Source organism: Canis lupus, chromosome 34 (assembly GCF_048164855.1).
Source record: "Canis lupus baileyi chromosome 34, mCanLup2.hap1, whole genome shotgun sequence".
In the NCBI taxonomy this organism is placed as follows: domain Eukaryota; kingdom Metazoa; phylum Chordata; class Mammalia; order Carnivora; family Canidae; genus Canis; species Canis lupus.
Genome location: NC_132871.1, coordinates 10,032,621 through 10,049,549, shown reverse-complemented (window position 1 = coordinate 10,049,549; position 16,929 = coordinate 10,032,621). Strand labels below are relative to the sequence as shown.

The following is a 16,929-nucleotide window of genomic DNA, read 5'->3' as shown; positions in this document are numbered from 1 at the left end:
TCGCTTTGCCTTTCATCATACCTTCTAAAACCTGACTCACGGATCACACCCATGTACTTCAGACAACCACTGTGTTTCCTGGTGCTCCACGCCAACACCGTATTTTTTATGTACACCAGGAAGGGCACTGACTTAACTTTCATACTTAAGCTTTTGTAAGTCCTTTTTTTTTCCACAAAAGGAAATAAGGCATCCTTTCTAATACACACAGCAGAAACATTAATCCATTTTCAAGTTTGGAATGTGCTATATACAATCAGTAGCAATAAATTCAGCCTCAGTAGCAATAAATCCAAGTCAAAGGAGTAGGCACAAGGAACCAAAGTTGAGGTGTGCTTCTGAGACTGCTAACTATTCACCTCCAACACCATTACAAAGCAAATTGCACTCACTCAGTTCCCATTCTCTGGCTCTACCCAAATGCAAGCTTCCCACCCAACACAGAGTTAACAATACATGATACATGCCCCAGTTAATGCAGAAAAAAGCTAGAAAATTCTTAGGGCAACCTGCAAGAGGAACTCAAATCAACCTTGTAAAGAGCACCCGTCTCTGGTTCTATACTAATTGCCATGTAAATTAACAAAAAGCACAGCCCCACCAGCAAGGAAAATGTTTTCTTCACAGACCATCAGCAAAGTCGCCCCAGAAGCCTGAATAACATCATGCCTGTTTCTTTAGACAATAAAATGCCAAAGTTTTTCTTTTGCTGTCAGCAAATGATGAATACATGTGGTACCGATTATTTAATACCACTAGACCACCAGGGAAGAAGATTTAGGTGAACTGCGGCAGAACTATGCCATTTATTTTTATTACCATGCATTAAAAATTACGTTTACAGATAATTGTTTTTCTCCTTCCAATAAAGCAAGATAAAAAAAAATCCAGAAGAATATTTAATAATACTGGACCACCAGGGAGGAATTTTAAAAGTTGATTTTTTTATTGAAAAATTAGATTTGCTTTTTTAAAATTTCCAATTATTTTTAAGTGCAATTTGTGAAGAAATTATTTTAAACCAGGGTAGTATGAATTTTCTGCTGGGGGAGTGTCTCACAGATTAAGTTACTCTTTTAACAAGGGTAATTACCTAATCAAATCACCCCTCAGAACCATCAGTTTTAAAATACTTGTGTAACTGTGTGTTTGACAATTTTGTTCCAGCACACATCACATTCTCATGATGTCTATTTGAGTCAGTGTTTCCAAAATCCCCAGATAAAATAAACTCTTGATTTTTTTTTCCCCAATAGCATTGTAGTAGATTGGGAAAAAATTTCTATTTACCAGTTTCTTCTAAAACGAGAATGAGAAGTAAAAGGAGAAGCAGTAACAACAGCAAACTGGAGAAGAAAAGAACAAAATTGGGGGGTGGGGGGTGGGGAGGGAATCAGAAGGAAATCAAATTAGTCCTCACACAATAGTTGCAATGATAATCTCTACACTTCAACTGGCATATTTTCAATCAGGATAGGAAGTAATGGCTTCTCTCTCCCACCCGACTCCCCTCCCATTCTCACTCCCCTCTTCCCCTCTTTCTCCATAGTGCAGAGCCCTACAATTAAAGGGAACTTTAGAAGTCTTCTAATCTCATCTCCCACCAATATCAGAATGATGCCCTCCATGCATCCCTCACAGATACCAGCCTATCAGGTCAAAGCATCAGCTGATTTGCCCAAAAGGCAGGTCACTTTGTTGCCAATGGACACCCCCTAAGGCAAGAGAAGTCCCATCTCTCTCTCTCACTTTGGATCCTAGGTAGGTCTTTGAAGCAATGAAAAGAGTAGTTCTTGAGACAGTATTGCACATCCATCCACCAACACATGCCACCCCTGCACACTACATATTGCTCTGTTTTTTTACTAATTGCATGTGACAAAAGCAGTCCCTGTGTTCTGGGCTAAAACCAATCAGGGAGGGAGAGGGACAAGGACGGACACAGACACACACACACTCACTCACTCCTACCTCACGTCTGGTTTTCCAAAAGGAAAGCTATTTCCCAACTGTTCTCAGCAGAGAAGAGACCAGGGCCAGAACTAGGCAAAATTATGAAATCATTCAAGGATGTCTTTGGCTCCCTCCACTTCATCTCCAATTTGTAGACTAAGGGGTTAATTCCTTCACAATATTGTTTGCTGATGCATCTTAATTTTATCAAGTAAGTTCATCAAAGAGTAGATCAAATCCCTCCATTTCTTGTGGAGTTTATTACACAGAGCTCTAATTACAGAGAGCCTGTACGCATGACAATGTTCAGGATGTGCATCCTCAGAGATTCAGGTTTGTTATGGAACTACCAACATGCCCTCACATAAACCAGCAAACGTATTCAGTGCCAAAAGCTGTGTCTGTCTTGAGAGGCCAAGAATGTTTACCTACAATGTAGGACAGGTTTGGGTCACACAGGGACTCTTCTAGTTACCATTCCATCTTAGTGTAGTTTCCTTTGATTTTAGGGCCAACTGCCACAACATAAGTTAGCTTGCTATTAGCTCTGTGCCTTCCAGATAAGAATGAGTACAGGCTGGCTGGAGACGGTCTGGTCAGGGCTGATGGGAAGTGAACTTGTTCTTACAGTTCACATGTAGGCCCCAGGCAGTGGGAACAGTGAGCAACCATGATAAGGCTTGAAAGACTTCTGGGCATGGCCCACCCCTCACACTGGGCCCTGACAACAAGCACTTCTAACTTCAGAGTATTTAGCAATCTCGGCTGCCATGAAGTCAAAAATAATCTGCCTCTTTGTTATTTCTCCCTTTCAAGGCAATCACTTGCCCTTCCACACCACTAGGCTCTTCTTCTACAACATAAGCCTTCAGACCTCACTTCTCTGGTTTCCACATGCAGAGACCCAGGAGCCCTATGGGCCTCCAGGCAAAGATTCTAAGAAGGAATATCAAGGGGTCAAATGCAAACTGGATCTTGTCATTCTCCTGCTTAGCACATTCTTGTGGCTCCTTACTGCCCACCAGGAACAACTGCAAAGTCCTGCCATTGGCTTGTAAGGCCAGCCTGTTTGACCTTTGCCCTCTCCTGCCTCAGTACCTCACTAAATGAATCCCTCGGGTACTTGGATTCCCAAGGAATTAATGACCTCTGAACTTTTGCATATGCAGTTTCCTTGCCAGGTTTCTACTAAGAATCTCTCCCCATCTTCATCAGCAGGAATAATATAAAAACCCTGATAGGGTAGAGCTCTAAGAAGGAAGTGGATAACTATGGGAAGCAGCATTTTATGTCTACAAGTTCCCAGATTTTTGTGTTCGTGTAATTTCATTACCAGAAGAAGGAGGAAAAAAAGAAGAAGAGGAAGAAAGGGAGGAAGGACAAGGGTTACAGGATGGGGAGGAGGAGGAGGAAGAAGAAGACAACAAAACCAAACCAAGGCAGGATGAGGGTTTCAGACGTCAATGTCATGCGTGCTCAGAGAACAGGGATGTCCCTGTGACTGCTCAGACAGTATTTGCCTTCTTGGTCACCTTACTACGGCCATGCAGAGTTGAGGAAATGAAGAGGTTTGCAGAGAACAAATATCCTACGGACCAAAGGAGCATGCTGGTGGTCAGATACAGCTCATCTTTGCTTATCTCCCGGTGGAATCTGCAGCTGCTTAGTGGCCTCCATACAGCAGGTTGGGTGGTACCCAAACAAGGTATCCCATCAATTGACAAAGATATTCTGGATCTGCTGGAGCACTGCTGAATGTTTGGTTCTCAGATCACCCTGTGAAATGTATGAGTCAAACATTTTCTTATAATCAGGTCAACACCTTTTTATCTAGCTTGCAAAAACCTAAGTTACTAGAACACAGGCCACTAAACCGGAAATCAACTACAACTGAACTAATATAGTAAGAAAGCTACCACAACAGTAACAAAAAACAATGTGCTTCACATTTGAATGATGCTTCTTAAGTTAAAAGACTTTCACAAACATCATCTTACTTGAAGATGTAACCCTGGCTCACAGCCCTACTGTGAAGCACATGACCTTCTCCCTGTTTCACAGATGAGAAAACTGAGCTCTGGAAGCAGAGATGACTGCCTGAGGGCCACATAACTCACAAGTGGAGTCAGGATTCTGAATCCATGTCCTCACATCAGCTACTGTGCCCTTTCTGCCATATTTTGCAGATTTTTACCAGGAATGAAATCAACAGCAAACCAATCAAGTAGAGGTTTAATTCTCTGATTTAAACTCAACTCAAACACAATTCAACAAATGCTTATTCAGTCTCAACTCTGTACCTGCATATAGCATCACCCCAAACATCTCTCAAAAATCATGAGACTCTCATGACATTCAATTGTCTAGACTCCTGTTTTATTAAAGCAAAATATATTATGCAAAACAGTTATAAAAATTGAGGCTATTTAAATGTTTAGCATTAACAAATTAATGTGCTGAACACAGATACACACAGTTACAATGACTGGTTATAGAGAACTCACTTGGAAATAATGTCCAAGTCTAAATAAGAGCCCTTAGTAGGTCAAGGTGACACCTTCCTGGCCTCTGGGACAGCTTCTGCCTGTGTCAGGCAATGCCTAATTCACTAGAGAATCCAAACATTTTTAGACTCTAAAATGAATTTTAAACAAAAAGGACTTCAGAACTTTTATTAAATTCCCAAATTGCCTAAGTATTTGCAATTGATAAAGGCCAGTGGGCATTTAAGGAGCACCAAAGTAGAAGCCTAGAAATATAGGTTCTAGACCCAACTGTCCTGTGGCAACCATAATGAAGCCCTTAATTTCCCAGGGCTTGATTCTCTCATCTGTCCATCCGCTGCTGGACTGTGGTGTGGGAGACACTTACAGCTTCATGTTCTGTGATTTGAGGGCCCATCCCTGAGGAAGCCTGCCTGGTCCATGAACTAAAACTAATGATTGCTTCAAGGAAGCACAACTGAAACTGTGTGAGAAAGAGAGAATGTGCAATCACCAGAACAAACAAGCCCTGGCTTTAGAGACCAAGCTACACCAAATAATGGCAAACAGCAGTAACTTAGAGGCTCACTACACCTAAAAGGGCATTCGGTTTTACACTGATACTCGGGATATGTAAAAATTGTGAATTTTCATCCACACCCATGTGCAGAAATTTCCAAGCAAACATTCTTTGGAAATAAAAACTGCAGTCCTAGATGTCACATCATCTTCCCTGAGCTGTGTGAGTCACTCAGGTGACTGCATTCTGTATGGGCCCCCACAGGGGGCTTAAGAAATCTTAATTTGCCCAAAGATGCTAATCAAGCCTAGAGGCTTAGAGTCGTGAGCTTGCTGATGTGCTGTGTTTGTTTTAAATCAGACCGCCTACTTGGTGTGAGGCTGATCTCTGTTATTAAATCCCCTTTTGTTCTGCGTGTACACCCATCAATCTTATCTTACAAATCAAATAGAGAAGGGATAGCATGTTTATAATTAAGCCCTGTAAGCTGTTTCCAAATATCTAGTCAGTTGCCCTATACAAGTGTATCCATAAATATCCTTTAGTTATAAAGTGAAGCTTATCTTAATGGTATTTATAATCTCTTTTGCAGTAAAACAATGGCCTGTAATCTCTTCTGGTTTTAATATAATTGAAACTATGGAATTTGCTTTGAGTTAAGAGTATTATTCTGATTAGCTTGGTTGTATCCAAGACAGGATAGTTTTATCTAAAATAAGAGAAAGAATCACTTATAACCAATGACAGCTAACTTTAAGAATTCTAAACTCATAAATAAATTATCATTTGTGTTTAGTTTGGAAATCGGTCAGAATTGTTAACTTCCCTCCTCTCCCCACCTCCCCACCCCCATTCACCTGCTCCTTCTCCCTTTTAGAAACAGAATGCCTTCCTAAATTCTGGCCAGGCACAGAGCCACCCAGATAAAGATCACCTCTCAGACTCCCTTGCCCCCAGGTGTGGCCACATAATTAAGTTCTGATAAACAGGTCACGAGCAGAAGTAAGGTGTGCAACTTCCAGTTATTGTCACTTTAAGAAGTCTGAGAAAGCACTCTTCTCTCTCCCCTTCCCATTGCTAGAATGTGGACATGATGTCAACTTCAGCCAAGGAGATATGAGCAACACCTCTGGGAATAGGAGCAACAGGACAGGCGGTGTCTCAATCGCCCATAAACTGGACCCCTGCCTTCCTCTAGGCTATTGTATGAAATAGAGATTGGCATCCACCTTGACTAAACACTGCATTTTGTTACAGCCATTTAGTAAATACTCAAATACAGAAATACTAATTTAACCTTTACTGTACAGCCCCTTTTCCTACAGAAAAATCGTACTTTCCTCAACACCCAAGAAACAAAAAACCCAGTCAAGAAATGGGCAGAAGATATGAACAGACACTTCTCTAAAGAAGACCTACACATGGCCAACAAGCACATGAAAAAATGCTCCGCATCACTTGCCATCAGGGAAATACAAATCAAAACCACAATGAGATACCACTTTACACCAGCAAGAATGGCTAAAATTAAAAAGACAAGAAACAAATATTGGGGAGGATGTGGAGAAAGGGGAACCCTCTTGCACTACTGGTGGGAATGCAAGCTGATGCCGCCACTCTGGAAAACTGTGTGGAAGTTCCTTAAGAAGTTAAAAATAGAGCTACCCTAGGACCCAGCAATTGAGCTACTGGGTATTTACCCCAAAGATACTGATGTAGTGAAACGCCAAGACACCTACACCCCAATGTTCATAGCAGCAATGTCCACAATAGCCAAAATGTGGAAGGAGCCACGATGTCTTTCAACAGATGATGGATAAAGAGGATGTGGTCTATATATACAATGGAATATTACTCAGCCATTAAAAAGGACGAATACTTACCATTTACACTGATGTGGATGGAACTGAGGCTATTATGCTGAGTAAAATGAGTCAACTGGAGAAAGACAATTATCATATGGTCTCACTCATATGTGGAATACAAGAAATAGTGAAAGGGACCATAAGGGAAGAGGGGGAAACTGAATGGGGAAAAATTAAAGAGGAAGACATTCCATGAGAGATTCCTAACTCTGGGAAACAAAGGGATGCAGAAGGGGAGGTGGGTGGAGGGATGGGGTAACTGGCATCAGGAAGGGCATGTGATAAGATGAACACGAGATGTTATACTATATGTTGGCAAATTGAATTTAAATAAAATTTTAGGGGATCCCTGGGTGGCTCAGCGGTTTGGTGCCTAGGCGCCTTTGGCCCAGGGCGCGATCCTGGAGTCCCAGGACCGAGTCAAACGTCGGGCTCCAGGCATGGAGCCTGCTTCTCACTCCTCCTGTGTCTCTGCCTCTCTCTCTCTATCATAAATGCATAAATAAATCTTTAAAAAAAATTAAAGAAAGGAAAGAAAGGAAGGAAAGGGAAGGAAAGGGAAGGGAAGGGAAGGGAAGGGAAGGGAAGGGAAGGGAAGGGAAGGGAAGGGAAGGGAAAGGAAAGGAAAGGAAAGGAAAGGAAAGGAAAGGAAAGGAAAGGAAAGGAAAGGAAAGGAAAGGAAAGGAAAGGAAAGGAAAGGAAAGGAAGGGAAGGGAAGGAAGAAAGGAAGAAAGAAATTTTTAAAAGAAAATTATACTTTCCCATAGATTCTTCTTACTGTGTGGAAATTCAAAAAAATAAACAATCTGTATTCTATGTACATAGTACAGCATAGTACAGTGGTTCAAAGCGAGGCTTCTGATATCAGGCCCCAGAATTCAAATATTGGCCACTTCCTAAGCTTTATGTAACTTTGGGGAAATTACCCTTTGTAACGTCAGTTTCACCATCTATAAATGTGATGGTGATACTGCCTACCTTATAGGGTTGTAATAAGAATAAAAATGATAATACATATTGAGACCATGATAAGTACTCAGCAGATGTTAGTTCTTATGATAATGATGTTTTTGTTACATTTAAATGGGAAATTTAAGTAACCATACAAGACAACATGTATTGTGGAGTATGGCTCCAGTTTGTTTAGACTTGGATAAACCAAACCAAAATGGATGACACAAAATTGAAAAACCTTGATTCTTATTCTTATTCATTGCCTTCCTCCTTTTTTTTCCCCAATGAAGGACCTCTTCCCCATAGTTCTTGCTTGTTTCTAAACTGTTAGCCAAGCAAGAATGGCTATGTTCACCTAGGTATTTTTATTTAGAGCCTTTGTTCAGGGAATCCCAGGCAATATATTATATGTAAAAGAGGTATTTAGTGTTGTCTCTTACTAAGTTTATATTGACACTCATTTTGTGCCTGGTCCTTCATTCCACCCTGCTGTTTAGGCATCATGCTCTGTCCTCAAACTCTCCAGTCCCTCCTAGACACTTGGCTTGAGGTACAGAAACACACATCAGCTGTTCAGGAACTCAGCATATGAGGAGTGGAAAGAGTTGGAAGCAAACAGAGAGAGAAGCCATATCATGACCAAACAAGCCATTCTGGTCCTGGGGCCTGAGGAATTCACGGGTGGCTAGGGCAAGAGGAAAGAGACAGTGTTGGGAACATGGAAACCGGTCATTGTAAGATCCAGGACATGTGTACTTTAGGTGTGTGGGTTGTTGATGATGACAGCAGTAAAAATGAGGGAAGATAAACACTGTAAGGTATTACAGTGAATGTTAACACAGATACCTAGAGTATCTAGCACAGGTCCTAGAGTAATGAAACGAGAGGAGAAAATGCATATTGCAGAGTCTTAGAAATCATGCAGTGTAAAAAAATGAGGCATCAATAAGAGTGATGCTGCTGCTGCTGCTGCTGCTTCTGAGGATAGTTGAAGCAGGCACCTTTGGCAATGAGTGCCCTGTCCAACTCGTCCATCAGTTAGCCGGCCACTGGCCACAGTGCTGCTCTTCTGAGTGCTATGTTATCCCTCTCTGGCCAGAGTTGATAAATGAAGAGAAACATCTAATCCAAGATAGGCCCATCAGATTCTTTCTCTAGAATATATTAATCATTTACTCAACAGTTGCCTTCCCCCTTCTGGCTATGATAGAGCAGACTTGTATCTAACCAAACCTCTTGCCAAGAACAGCCAGATGAGTTAAAATACCAAACCAAAATAATTAAAGTAAAATAGCTACCAAGGTAGCAAGACCTGAGAGTTAAGAACCTAGAGAGAAGAAAAGGAAAGCCTTTTCAGATTAGTCTGACAGATTAGTCTGACACTTGGCAACCCTTTTCTCCTTGAGGCATTTTAAAGAATGGCCAAGAGACTAGAAAGTTGAGAAGATCTTTCTGCTTTCAGTTTCCTGCTACCAAAACAAACAAACAAACAACAACAACAAAAAGATCGAGTTCAGGGCCTAGCAAGAATAAAAGTCCTGGAGACACCCCTAACTTTCCATTTGACTCACAGGAGAACTACACCCCAAGAATAATGGCTTATTAGTACAAGGGGAGGTCATTGAGAAAACGTAACTACCACTTGTCCCCTGAGCTGGACCTGGGCAATCAGATTCTCCTTACCACCCTTCACTCCCCACCCCCATCCTTGGAATGTGTGCTCTGCTACCTCCCTCATTCCCAGAAGCTGCCCCAAGAATACAGCTTTGAGGTAGTGCTGTAGTGTTGAGACCATCTGGATGGTATACGTGACTGAACCCAGTTAAGGCCTCTGCATAAACTTTTCAGATGTGGCAGGCAGGTGCAGAGATGCACTCTTCTTGTGGCCACCAGAGACAAGCCTCATAAGTTTCCTTATTTATGAAACCTGCCACCTACCAATCTGGAGCAGCCTGCCTCTCCCTGCCTCCTCTCCCTGCCCTCAGCATAAGGGGGCTGGTTTCAGATTATACCCAGGAAGCTTCTGAGGAGGTTGCAAATCAACAACTAGAAATATGCAATCTCTGTAAAGACTGAAACACAAATTTGAATTAGCACAATCTCAGATTGGATTAGGGTAATTAGCCTCTATCCTAATAGCTTTGTCCAAACATCAGCAGCAAAAGTATATTCTCTCTGGGTGGTGATAATATCACCCAGAACTTCAAATGATCTCTTCAATTTTTCATATACCATGTTCAACACTCATTAGGAGACCACTTAACCAACCCAAGAGATGAAAATATAGGAGACAATGGAAACAAACCTCAGGACATCCAGGTATTTGAGTTATCATTTAGTCACCGGTTCACTGCCTACCTACCATGTGTCACAAAGTGCACTAGGCAATGAGAACATACTGAGGACCAAACAGTTGTGACTCCTGCCTTCATGGAGCTTTAGTCTGCTTGGACAGATCAACAATAATTCCTCATTTGAAGAGGAAGAATAAAAAGCCAATGAGAGTCCATTAGATGGTCACAGGCAGGAAACCGTGAGATTGTGGCAGGTGGTGGCCAGACCCCATGCACATGCTAATTTTGAAAGAGCAAAACATAAGAGTCTTGCGAAGAAAGCTGGTCTACTACAGGAGAGAATGGAATATATTTATAGAAGAAAAGCACAGATGCAAAAATATCTAGGCCCAAAGAGAGAACCAGAGAGGTCAAGAGTAGCCTCCTGAGGGCTTTCTAGTTCCCAAAAAGCCCAGCTACATTTCCCATAACTGGATTCCAGGAGATTAACACTATACCATCCTCATCAGCACTACTTTGACTTGAGCTTCCCTAAGTGAATGTCTGTTCCTTGCAACAATCAGGTTATCTGACAAAAAGGCACCATTTATGTGACCTACACAATATCATGCTAGCCGCTGTGTTGCAAAAAAGGAGGAGAAATCAATTAAATGTGTTGTCTTAGCTTGTTATGAATTTCATCCAGTTACACGAGCAAACTCCACTCATGCATGATCAAACTTACCCAAGGTAGTCTTACGCTGACAATGTAAAACAACAAGAAGGAGTAGCAGGGACCAGCAGTTGTGGTTCTGCACTCCAACATAAAGCTCCAAATAAGTCAAGTTACCCTCCAGAGAAGTAAAAATCTAAATGCAGTATTTAAACAAGTTTTATGGGCAGCCCAGGTGGCTCAGCAGTTTAGCGCCGCCTTCAGCCCAGGGCTTGATCCTGGAGACCTGGGATCGAGCCCCACGTCAGGCTCCCTGCATGGAGCCTGCTTCTCCCTCTGCCTGTGTCTCTGCCTTTTTCTCTTTCCCTCTCTCTCTCTCTCTCTCTCTGTGTGTCTCTCATGAATAAATAAATAAAAATAAAATCTTTTAAAAAAATAAATAAATAAACCAGTTTTATGATGTTGCATTCACAAAACATACGACCAGCATTTTTGGCTATGTAGTTGTTCTTTTTCTAAAAGTATTTTATCTGTGCAAATCCCTGTCTTTGATTTCTCCTCCTGCCAGTAGGGCTCCAGCTAGAACGCCCTTCTGTCCACAATCACATATACTCCAAGTGATTCAGAAAGAAAGCACTATGCAGAGGCAGACATAGCCAGGGTACATAAAGGAACAGAATGCACTGGGGAGATGTGCAGGAAGGTGGAATGGTACTTGGGGTTCAACAAAACAAAACCAAAATCTAATTTAAAAGCAATATAACTAAAGGACACCGGGCATACTTAAATTCCAAGAGCCAGAACTTTAGTACTCTTTTGAGACCTTGACCAAATATCCTCTGGCGATGGTAATTATATTTTCTTTTTCACTCATTTTGGCTTGTTTGCAAGTAGGCTAAATTATGTTCATTTACAGGTTCATGTTATTTATGCTTACTTAAGAGTTCATCTGTACATCTACACGTATACCCACAAACACCTTTGGTTTATGAATTTCAATCAAGCACTTTAAAAAAATACATTTCTGTTAGTTAATTCAGCATAACACAGCTTAGAATTTCACCCACAGAAATGTCAGGTCCCTCTTTCCTCATCCAAATACACAAAAATGAAACAAAAGAAATGCGCCTCACTAAGTAAAATGAGCTAAAATTAGCAAGCAGCAAAGATGATGCCAGTTGCCCAGGGCAACAAATGGTTGATGGATGGAATAATTAAGATCGACAGTAAACTAATCTCTGTTCCTTTATTGAAAAAGAAGTCCCTTGAATCAATTAGCCTTGTCATGGATACCTTTTATAAAACAACTATGACATCCCAACCACTTCCCTTTGTTTATGGATCTGCCCATCCTTCAGTAAGTGCAAAAACTAATTTCAAAAGCACCAAGAGATAATAATGAAAGATTCCGATACATTAGGCACTGCACAAACAAATATAGCCACTGTCCTTGAAAAACATAAATATCACCAAGTAGGCCCAGAAGACTTCATGCACTTATTCAAAGGCACAATATCGTCAAAGTTGTATGGATCTAAGAAGGCTAAAAGCCATTTTTTTGCAGGCCAAGCATGTACCTGTTAAAATAGAGATCCTTTAGCCAGCCCTCACAAGTGATAGAGTTGGGAGAGCAAAAGGTGTCAAGAGGAAACTTCTGGCACTCACACAGTCACTTCAAGGTCAAGAAAGAAGACAAGAAAAATGAAAGAAAGGACTGATGGGGTGTGTGTTGGCGGGGGGGGGGAATGCTTGTGATAGCATTCTATACCAAGCAGATGAACATGCAGCTACTGCAAGCATTACCCTGAAGTTAGAGAATAAATCGAAATTATCTGAGATGGCCAAGGAGAACTGCACTCTGATTTCTAGTGTTTCTGTGACCTGAATTTAAGCAATGGCTGCTACAGTCACTTGAAAAGCTGAAGGGATTCTATAGTCAGTCAAAGGTCCTGGGGCAGAGGATTATGATTTAAGAATAAACCCTTCTTGAGTTATCTTTATAGAAAATTCTGCTCATTTTATTTTTCTACTCTCCTTCTTCTTCTTCAGTACAGCAAAAGAAAGTCAGTTAATGTTTCTTTGATGATGTGGGCTCTTGCAATGCTTTGGAAGTAGTACTCAGGAATATCTTGGTTGGTTAAGTTTGGGAAATACTGGTTTAAGCAGAGTTTAAGGGATTTCTTTATTGTGTAACATTTCAGGACATTTAATGGGAGTATCTGAATTGAGAACAGAGTTGGAAAGTAACATAGTACATAGTGTTTCCAAAACTTTTTGGGCACAGAATTGTTTTGGTTTTTTTCCTTCACAAACATGTCATGGAACTATTTATACCACAAAATACACTTCTAGACTTTCTATTTGAAAACAGAAATGTAAATATGAAAGATGCACAAGAATAGGTGGGGTAGATATGATCTAAGGATGTATCTTTTAAATCACCCATTAAAAACATATATACCACTGTTACTTTAATTAAGAGAGGAAGGAGTTTGGAATTATCCAATAAAGGAATTTGCCTTTTTTCCCCCTATTACAGTCAAATATCAAAAATCAAAGCTTGGCAAAAAATAAATAACATGAAATGAAAGCTTGGCAACTTAGAATATCTGATTACCTGATCACTTTTTGAAATAAGATTTTATTAGAACAGTAATGACACTGGCAAATTTTTATATGTAAACAAGTAGGATGTCAAATATATGTGCTGCATGTGTGTACACTGCAATTTTTGTTTACAGAATTTTATCACACTGCTCTAAGGTGAAAATGCAAAAGCTTTAGTATCAAAGCTAAAACCTAGTGGTCCTGACTTGCCCCCAAAAAGTTGGCATCTGGGCAGCCCGGGTGGTTCAGTGCCGCCTTCGGTCCAGGGAGTGATCCTGGAGACCCAAGATCAAGTTCCGCACTGGGCTCCCTGCATGGAGCCTGCTTCTCCCTCTGCCTGTGTCTCTGCCTCTCTCTGGGTCTCTCATGAATAGATAAAATCTTTAAAAAAATAAATAAATAAATAAAAGTTGGCATCTGTCACAAATGTGCTAACCCAGGGCATATGTAAAACATCATTATTTTCAAGGTGAAAATATACACAGCAAATCACAAGAGTTAGATAAAACAGTCTGGGACCATTTTACCTCCCAACAGAGAATAATAAAAAGGAATAACAGATTTTGCCTCATTGTAAAAAATTAAACCCTTTAAAATCATCGCTAAGGGAAGTAGATTGTTCCACTTTATTTTTTAAATAAACACCTATTTTATGCAGATTTAAAAAGTGATATATGTTCACTATGGGAAGCCTAGAAATCACTGGACACTATTAATGACACTAGACTAAAAGACATCCGTAAGCTTGCCACCAGTCATGGGCATTACGGCGTATGTCTTTTAATACCCATTGTTTCGTGGAGTTTAGGTCACACTGTGTATATCTGACATCCTACTTGTTTCCTTCATTTACTAATGATCTACTAATGATTTTCCTATGCCCACAGAACTCTTTGGAAACATATTTGAAATGGCTGTCTGTGATTTCCAACCCTTTAACATGCCCCTTATGAAGAGCATTCAGCAACAGCGGGCTCTGTTTCCCTCCTCTCCTAAGGCCTCACCTTGGAGAAACCTTACTGGCTACCCAGCCAGGATCCCGCTGTCGGTGGACAGGCTTCAAAAGCCAGACTACTGCGCACAACAAGCATTTTCTTCTACACAGTCCATTTCAAGGCTCAAAGCTGCATTTTCCTCTCAAATGCAACTGTAAAATGTACCCTTAGGCCTAAAACACTATTTGCTTTCGCCAACTCACCAAATGCAGGAATCATCTGTGCAGTGGCCCAAGACAGACACGGCTGAAGCTCCCTTCTGAGCACTGTGATAGGACAAGGCCCTCACTGCTGCAGGAAGCACAGCCCGAGAAATCTGCAAATCGCAGGGTAGAGTTTTACTACCAGTAAGTGTATGTGTCTCTGACTGTTTAGAGGCCCTCTTTGTAAATAAATACATCCAGTGGTGAAAAGAAAACAAGTCTGCTTATATTTTTTCCTGTGATTATGGGTCCCACCAGAAGTAATACAAAAATTCTGTGATCAGTACGGGCGTGGGTAGGGAACCTTCCCCCAACCCCTCAAAATGCCAGCCATTAAATAGGATGAGGCCATCTGCTGCAGAGAGAGGGCAGTTCAAGTTGAGTAGGCATTCCTCCTTCCCGGTGGGCTGCGGCTGGAAAAGTCCAAACACCTTTTCCTGGGGTCAGGAAGAGCCATCAGTAGGAAATAACTCTGAATCACTACTCGTGTGGGCTGGATATGAACCAGCCCCCTTAGAACGGCCAATCTGGACAGAACAGCACTGAACTCCGGGCCCTGCCAGCCTCCCACAGCCAGACTGCTGACACTTTTATTTGCTGGCATTTACAATGTTGCAGCAGCTCAGCCCTGCAAAGGTGGCTGCTTCCAACACAGCACTTAGGCGAGGACTTTTGAGAGGAAAGCAAAAGGATGCATCTCTAGGGTAAGAGGTCTCTACGAGTCCCGTTCACACAAAGGGCAACTGCATGGTCTCAACAGCCGACGCTTGGGTCTGGCGCGTCTCCTAGTGTTTTCTGCTTCACCAACAACGTGATTACTTGTCTCACACACATGTATACACCTGTTAAGGTATTTATCGTTATTTTTTCCTACCACTTGCAATGAAGAAAAGCAATTTGCCATGTAAAACCACAGCTGCCTCCTAAGGAAAATGGCCATGTTAAAGGAGGTTGAGCATCTGCTGACGCTGGGGAGGGCCCGTCCCCGGACTGCGCTCTCTGCGCGTAAAGACAGGTGCAGCTCCAGTTTGGAAGCCGGCCTGGAGCAGTAGAGCTCAAGGGTACGGCAAGAGGGACAGAGGGAAGAACTGGGCACTTCCAGCCGCCCTTGTGCAGAGACGTGCAGAGGTGCGGACTGTGGAAAAGCAGAGGTGGAAGAGAGGAAGAGAGGGCTGGCAAGGGAGCCGCAGGCCAGCGCGGCCGCCTGGGGAGCGCACGGGGAGAAACCCTGAGGGTGGGAGGGACGGCGGGCAGGCCCAACAGGGATGCCTTCGTTTACCCGCTCTGCTATGGCCCCAATATGACCTTGGGGCCGGCAAACCGGCAGCGCAAATTCTGCTAAATGCAACAGCCTTGCTTACGTCATGTCACGGAGTTGATCGGGAAAGTTAAAACTTACAGAGACCCGGCGCCTGGGGGGTGCAGGCCAACACTCGGCTTCAGCTCAGCTGGCGATCTGGCCCCGGAAGCTCCGGGCTCCAAGAGATCCAGGCCCCGGGAGATCCAGCCTCGCGAGTACCAGGCCCCGTGAAATCCTCCCTCGCAAGATCCAGCCTCGCGAGATCCAGGCCCCGTGAGATCCAGCCTCGCGAGATCCAGGCCCCGTGAAATCCTCCCTCGCAAGATCCAGCCTCGCGAGATCCAGGCCCCGTGAGATCCAGGACCACCGGTAGGTTAGTCTCTCAGCCTGGAGTGGGCTTGAGGTTCTCTCCACCCCTCTCCCTCTCCTCCTCCTACTCATGTTCTGTCTCTAAAATAAATCTTAAAACACACACACAACTTACTGAGACCTACATGTCTTAAACTCTCTGTAGGTTTTAAGTACAAATTGAATCCTTACAGGGCGTCATGAGGTAAGTGCTGTTACTACCCTAATGGTTCCCACTTGACGATTGAGCAGGGACAGAAGTGAACAGGCCAGTAAATGGCAAGGGTGAGATTTGTTGTCCTTTTATGAACCTCACAGTCTTATTTGAAAAGAACAAAACACGAAAAGTCACACTTAAATGTACTCCAAAACCTAAAGAATCCACATCAGTTTCTCTGATGTTTATGTTAACGTGCTTGATGTCACAGTAGTCTTCAACATTTATATTACATTCGGATGAGGGGAAAAATCCAATTCTGATGCATTATTAACAATACAACAAAACGGTATAATTTAAACGCAGATGGGACTGGGGGCGGGGGCTCAGTGGTTGAGTGTCTGCGTTTGGCTCAGGTCATGACCCCGGGGTCATGGGATCGAGTCCCCCGTCAGGCTCCCTGCAGGGAGCCTGCTTCTCCCTCTGCCTTTCTCTGTCTCTCATGAACAAATAAATAAAATCTTTTAAAACAAATAAATAAAGCAGAAATATTCGTTTTTTAAAAAGATACACACGGTACGTTTATACACAGTTCAGG

The 16,929-nt window shown here is 42.3% G+C and overlaps 1 long non-coding RNA gene across 8 annotated transcripts in view; it reads right to left on the bottom strand.

Moving 5' to 3' along the window:
* The window catches only part of LOC140624410 (uncharacterized), a 373,398-nt gene extending 357,291 nt beyond the window's left edge, over positions 1–16,107 (bottom strand). For 3 of the 8 annotated variants that reach the window (XR_012023886.1, XR_012023885.1, XR_012023889.1), the window contains exons 1-2: positions 15,926–16,100; positions 14,527–14,639 (exon numbers count right to left, since the gene is read on the bottom strand). This is a non-coding gene — a long non-coding RNA (uncharacterized lncRNA). Of the gene's footprint in view, positions 1–14,526; positions 14,640–15,925 lie in introns of all 8 variants that reach the window. The other 5 variants (XR_012023892.1, XR_012023893.1, XR_012023891.1 and 2 more) reach the window with 5 other exon arrangements.
* Between the last annotated feature and the right edge of the window lie 822 nt (positions 16,108–16,929).